Here is a 7,500-nt window from a genome sequence, read left to right as displayed (position 1 = left end):
CCTCTCTCACCATCATATATCGATACAAAGATTCATACTTCACAGAATTATTTCTGTTTGTAACTTTTCTCCTCCAACTTCTCTCGTAGAATATAACTTAGCGGTAAAGCACGTATACGCATGCTGGACATACCGTAAGAATATTCTTTTATAAGCTTCAACACCTCTGTAGAGACGCGTTACCAGAAGATAACGCACTCTACAGAACGCCAAAAGGACCATCGTGCAGCTACAAATAGCTTACAACCGATGGTCTCTGCAAGAATGGCTACTCCGTAAGTACAAGCACACACGCATCCAACTTTTGTCAAATACGTGCACACAGGTCACCAGCTTCCCGACTAAGGGGAAGCTTGCCACGTTAACGGTCATTACGTCCTAGACTTCGACCCGCGGCGCAGCAGTGTAGAGAAAAAACCAGTACGAGAACGGAGGAACAGTCGAGAAATAGCGTAAAATACACTAAGACTCGAGGAGCGGTGACTGAATTCTCAACCGAGGCCGTAGAATAGCCACGCGCCCAGCGCTGTTCCGACCGAACCGTCCGGCTCGACGCTTCTCTTATAGATACCAAGGGGCCGGCCGGAAGGCCGGCGCCGGTCGGGCTAGCGGCCGCGCGCTTATGGTGCAAAACCTCCGTAGCAACGTACCGTTCGGAAGGGACGCTGGAACTTAGTCGCTCGCACGTTCAATAACTACTATATAAAGGCGATATCCAACCATCGAAATATTTTACCACAAGCATTATTAACATATTATAAATGCATTTTTACCAAAAAATTAATTTTTTTTTTCACCGAAAAATTGCATCAGTAAACATACAGTTTTATCGACTATGGACGAAAAATAACTTTATAATCGATTAAAACACGTTAAAATAACACGAAATATGTAAAAAGATATATACCTTGTAACATTAATTAACGAAAAAATTGCAAAAATATCCCAGTCGTATCAGTCCGACGGAAGCTAATTTTTCAAAAAATTCGACAAAAATGTTTAATCCGATTGTATTTAATAGAGATATAACGATCCCTGTCAAAAAAATTATACCTTATAACGCTTTTTAACGAAATAACTCGAAATAACCATTTCGGACTTTTCGCACCGGCCGAACTTCTTCAAAGTCCCAACGTCCCGTCGCATAGTTCCGTTTCTAGAAAACGTTCCAGCGACCAAATAAACGCTTAATCCCGACGTAAAACGTCGAGATACGTCCATTTGTGCAAAAATATTCCTACCTTGTAACACTTTTAAGCGAGATAACTCGAAAAAACGTGTTCGATACGGAAATTTTTCAAAGTCCCAACGAAAAAATCGAAACTTTGTAGAAGGTCTTGGGGACGACATAAACGCTTAATCCCGACGTAAAACGTCGAGATACGTCGATTTATGCAAAAATATTCCTACCTTGTAACACTTTTAAGCGAGATAACTCGAAAAAACCTTTTCGGTCTTTTCGCACCGGCCGAACTTCTTCAAAGTCCCAACGTCCCGTCGCATAGTTCCGTTTCTAGAAAACGTTCCAGCGACCAAATAAACGCTTAATCCCGACGTAAAACGTCGAGATACGTCCATTTATGCAAAAATATTCCTACCTTGTAACACTTTTAAGCGAGATAACTCGAAAAAACCTTTTCGGTCCTTTCGCACCGGCCGAACTTCTTCAAAGTCCCAACGTCCCGTCGCATAGTTCCGTTTCTAGAAAACGTTCCAGCGACCAAATAAACGCTTAATCCCGACGTAAAACGTCGAGATACGTCCATTTATGCAAATATATTCCTACCTTGTAACACTTTTAAGCGAGATAACTCGAAAAAACCTTTTCGGTCTTTTCGCACCGGCCGAACTTCTTCAAAGTCCCAACGTCCCGTCGCATAGTTCCGTTTCTAGAAAACGTTCCAGCGACCAAATAAACGCTTAATCCCGACGTAAAACGTCGAGATACGTCCATTTATGCAAATATATTCCTACCTTGTAACACTTTTAAGCGAGATAACTCGAAAAAACCTTTTCGGTCTTTTCGCACCGGCCGAACTTCTTCAAAGTCCCAACGTCCCGTCGCATAGTTCCGTTTCTAGAAAACGTTCCACCGACCAAATAAACGCTTAATCCCGACGTAAAACGTCGAGATACGTCCATTTATGCAAAAATATTCCTACCTTGTAACACTTTTAAGCGAGATAACTCGAAAAAACGTGTTCGATACGGAAATTTTTCAAAGTCCCAACGAAAAAATCGAAACTTTGTAGAAGGTCTTGGGGACGACATAAACGCTTAATCCCGACGTAAAACGTCGAGATACGTCGATTTATGCAAAAATATTCCTACCTTGTAACACTTTTAAGCGAGATAACTCGAAAAAACCTTTTCGGTCTTTTCGCACCGGCCGAACTTCTTCAAAGTCCCAACGTCCCGTCGCATAGTTCCGTTTCTAGAAAACGTTCCAGCGACCAAATAAACGCTTAATCCCGACGTAAAACGTCGAGATACGTCCATTTATGCAAATATATTCCTACCTTGTAACACTTTTAAGCGAGATAACTCGAAAAAACCTTTTCGGTCTTTTCGCACCGGCCGAACTTCTTCAAAGTCCCAACGTCCCGTCGCATAGTTCCGTTTCTAGAAAACGTTCCAGCGACCAAATAAACGCTTAATCCCGACGTAAAACGTCGAGATACGTCCATTTATGCAAATATATTCCTACCTTGTAACACTTTTAAGCGAGATAACTCGAAAAAACCTTTTCGGTCTTTTCGCACCGGCCGAACTTCTTCAAAGTCCCAACGTCCCGTCGCATAGTTCCGTTTCTAGAAAACGTTCCACCGACCAAATAAACGCTTAATCCCGACGTAAAACGTCGAGATACGTCCATTTATGCAAAAATATTCCTACCTTGTAACACTTTTAAGCGAGATAACTCGAAAAAACCTTTTCGGTCTTTTCGCACCGGCCGAACTTCTTCAAAGTCCCAACGTCCCGTCGCATAGTTCCGTTTCTAGAAAACGTTCCAGCGACCAAATAAACGCTTAATCCCGACGTAAAACGTCGAGATACGTCCATTTATGCAAATATATTCCTACCTTGTAACACTTTTAAGCGAGATAACTCGAAAAAACCTTTTCGGTCTTTTCGCACCGGCCGAACTTCTTCAAAGTCCCAACGTCCCGTCGCATAGTTCCGTTTCTAGAAAACGTTCCAGCGACCAAATAAACGCTTAATCCCGACGTAAAACGTCGAGATACGTCCATTTATGCAAATATATTCCTACCTTGTAACACTTTTAAGCGAGATAACTCGAAAAAACCTTTTCGGTCTTTTCGCACCGGCCGAACTTCTTCAAAGTCCCAACGTCCCGTCGCATAGTTCCGTTTCTAGAAAACGTTCCAGCGACCAAATAAACGCTTAATCCCGACGTAAAACGTCGAGATACGTCCATTTATGCAAATATATTCCTACCTTGTAACACTTTTAAGCGAGATAACTCGAAAAAACCTTTTCGGTCTTTTCGCACCGGCCGAACTTCTTCAAAGTCCCAAACGGTCCCGTCGCATAGTTCCGTTTCTAGAAAACGTTCCACCGACCAAATAAACGCTTAATCCCGACGTAAAACGTCGAGATACGTCCATTTATGCAAAAATATTCCTACCTTGTAACACTTTTAAGCGAGATAACTCGAAAAAACGTGTTCGATACGGAAATTTTTTCAAAGTCCCAACGAAAAAATCGAAACTTTGTAGAAGGTCTTGGGGACGACATAAACGCTTAATCCCGACGTAAAACGTCGAGATACGTCGATTTATGCAAAAATATTCCTACCTTGTAACACTTTTTAAGCGAGATAACTCGAAAAAAACCTTTTCGGTCTTTTCGCACCGGCCGAACTTCTTCAAAGTCCCAACGTCCCGTCGCATAGTTCCGTTTCTAGAAAACGTTTCCAGCGACCAAATAAACGCTTAATCCCGACGTAAAACGTCGAGATACGTCCATTTATGCAAATATATTCCTACCTTGTAACACTTTTAAGCGAGATAACTCGAAAAAACCTTTTCGGTCTTTTCGCACCGGCCGAACTTCTTCAAAGTCCCAACGTCCCGTCGCATAGTTCCGTTTCTAGAAAACGTTCCAGCGACCAAATAAACGCTTAATCCCCGACGTAAAACGTCGAGATACGTCCATTTATGCAAAAATATTCCTACCTTGTAACACTTTTAAGCGAGATAACTCGAAAAAACCTTTTCGGTCCTTTCGCACCGGCCGAACTTCTTCAAAGTCCCCAACGTCCCCCGTCGCATAGTTCCGTTTCTAGAAAACGTTCCAGCGACCCAAATAAACGCTTAATCCCGACGTAAAACGTCGAGATACGTCCATTTATGCAAATATATTCCTACCTTGTAACACTTTTAAGCGAGATAACTCGAAAAAAACCTTTTCGGTCTTTTCGCACCGGCCGAACTTCTTCAAAGTCCCAACGTCCCGTCGCATAGTTTCCGTTTCTAGAAAACGTTCCAGCGACCAAATAAACGCTTAATCCCGACGTAAAACGTCGAGATACGTCCATTTATGCAAAAATATTCCTACCTTGTAACACTTTTAAGCGAGATAACTCGAAAAAACCTTTTCGGTCTTTTCGCACCGGCCGAACTTCTTCAAAGTCCCAACGTCCCGTCGCATAGTTCCGTTTCTAGAAAACGTTCCAGCGACCAAATAAACGCTTAATCCCGACGTAAAACGTCGAGATACGTCCATTTATGCAAATATATTCCTACCTTGTAACACTTTTAAGCGAGATAACTCGAAAAAACCCTTTTCGGTCTTTTCGCACCGGCCGAACTTCTTCAAAGTCCCAACGTCCCGTCGCATAGTTCCGTTTCTAGAAAACGTTCCACCGACCAAATAAACGCTTAATTCCCGACGTAAAAACGTCGAGATACGTCCCATTTATGCAAAAATATTCCTACCTTGTAACACTTTTAAGCGAGATAACTCGAAAAAACCTTTTCGGTCTTTTCGCACCGGCCGAACTTCTTCAAAGTCCCAACGTCCCGTCGCATAGTTCCGTTTCTAGAAAACGTTCCAGCGACCAAATAAACGCTTAATCCCGACGTAAAACGTCGAGATACGTCCATTTATGCAAATATATTCCTACCTTGTAACACTTTTAAGCGAGATAACTCGAAAAAACCTTTTCGGTCTTTTCGCACCGGCCGAACTTCTTCAAAGTCCCAACGTCCCGTCGCATAGTTCCGTTTCTAGAAAACGTTCCAGCGACCAAATAAACGCTTAATCCCGACGTAAAACGTCGAGATACGTCCATTTATGCAAAAATATTCCTACCTTGTAACACTTTTAAGCGAGATAACTCGAAAAAACCTTTTCGGTCCTTTCGCACCGGCCGAACTTCTTCAAAGTCCCAACGTCCCGTCGCATAGTTCCGTTTCTAGAAAACGTTCCAGCGACCAAATAAACGCTTAATCCCGACGTAAAACGTCGAGATACGTCCATTTATGCAAATATATTCCTACCTTGTAACACTTTTAAGCGAGATAACTCGAAAAAACCTTTTCGGTCTTTTCGCACCGGCCGAACTTCTTCAAAGTCCCAACGTCCCGTCGCATAGTTCCGTTTCTAGAAAACGTTCCAGCGACCAAATAAACGCTTAATCCCGACGTAAAACGTCGAGATACGTCCATTTATGCAAAAATATTCCTACCTTGTAACACTTTTAAGCGAGATAACTCGAAAAAACGTGTTCGATACGGAAATTTTTCAAAGTCCCAACGAAAAAATCGAAACTTTGTAGAAGGTCTTGGGGACGACATAAACGCTTAATCCCGACGTAAAACGTCGAGATACGTCGATTTATGCAAAAATATTCCTACCTTGTAACACTTTTAAGCGAGATAACTCGAAAAAACCTTTTCGGTCTTTTCGCACCGGCCGAACTTCTTCAAAGTCCCAACGTCCCGTCGCATAGTTCCGTTTCTAGAAAACGTTCCAGCGACCAAATAAACGCTTAATCCCGACGTAAAACGTCGAGATACGTCCATTTATGCAAATATATTCCTACCTTGTAACACTTTTAAGCGAGATAACTCGAAAAAAACCTTTTCGGTCTTTTCGCACCGGCCGAACTTCTTCAAAGTCCCAACGTCCCGTCGCATAGTTCCGTTTCTAGAAAACGTTCCAGCGACCAAATAAACGCTTAATCCCGACGTAAAACGTCGAGATACGTCCATTTATGCAAAAATATTCCTACCTTGTAACACTTTTAAGCGAGATAACTCGAAAAAACCTTTTCGGTCCTTTCGCACCGGCCGAACTTCTTCAAAGTCCCAACGTCCCGTCGCATAGTTCCGTTTCTAGAAAACGTTCCAGCGACCAAATAAACGCTTAATCCCGACGTAAAACGTCGAGATACGTCCATTTATGCAAATATATTCCTACCTTGTAACACTTTTAAGCGAGATAACTCGAAAAAACCTTTTCGGTCTTTTCGCACCGGCCGAACTTCTTCAAAGTCCCAACGTCCCGTCGCATAGTTCCGTTTCTAGAAAACGTTCCAGCGACCAAATAAACGCTTAATCCCGACGTAAAACGTCGAGATACGTCCATTTATGCAAAAATATTCCTACCTTGTAACACTTTTAAGCGAGATAACTCGAAAAAACCTTTTCGGTCTTTTCGCACCGGCCGAACTTCTTCAAAGTCCCAACGTCCCGTCGCATAGTTCCGTTTCTAGAAAACGTTCCAGCGACCAAATAAACGCTTAATCCCGACGTAAAACGTCGAGATACGTCCATTTATGCAAATATATTCCTACCTTGTAACACTTTTAAGCGAGATAACTCGAAAAAACCTTTTCGGTCTTTTCGCACCGGCCGAACTTCTTCAAAGTCCCAACGTCCCGTCGCATAGTTCCGTTTCTAGAAAACGTTCCACCGACCAAATAAACGCTTAATCCCGACGTAAAACGTCGAGATACGTCCATTTATGCAAAAATATTCCTACCTTGTAACACTTTTAAGCGAGATAACTCGAAAAAACCTTTTCGGTCTTTTCGCACCGGCCGAACTTCTTCAAAGTCCCAACGTCCCGTCGCATAGTTCCGTTTCTAGAAAACGTTCCAGCGACCAAATAAACGCTTAATCCCGACGTAAACCGTCGAGATACGTCCATTTATGCAAATATATTCCTACCTTGTAACACTTTTAAGCGAGATAACTCGAAAAAACCTTTTCGGTCTTTTCGCACCGGCCGAACTTCTTCAAAGTCCCAACGTCCCGTCGCATAGTTCCGTTTCTAGAAAACGTTCCACCGACCAAATAAACGCTTAATCCCGACGTAAAACGTCGAGATACGTCCATTTATGCAAAAATATTCCTACCTTGTAACACTTTTAAGCGAGATAACTCGAAAAAACGTGTTCGATACGGAAATTTTTCCATGTCCCAATGTGCAATTCGAAACTTTTTAGAACGTTTCAAGAACAAAATTAAC

This window comes from Bombus affinis, unplaced genomic scaffold (genome assembly GCF_024516045.1).
Source record: "Bombus affinis isolate iyBomAffi1 unplaced genomic scaffold, iyBomAffi1.2 ctg00001046.1, whole genome shotgun sequence".
NCBI lineage: Eukaryota > Metazoa > Arthropoda > Insecta > Hymenoptera > Apidae > Bombus > Bombus affinis.
The sequence above is the reverse complement of the archived record's forward strand: the minus strand, read 5'-3'. Positions refer to the sequence as shown.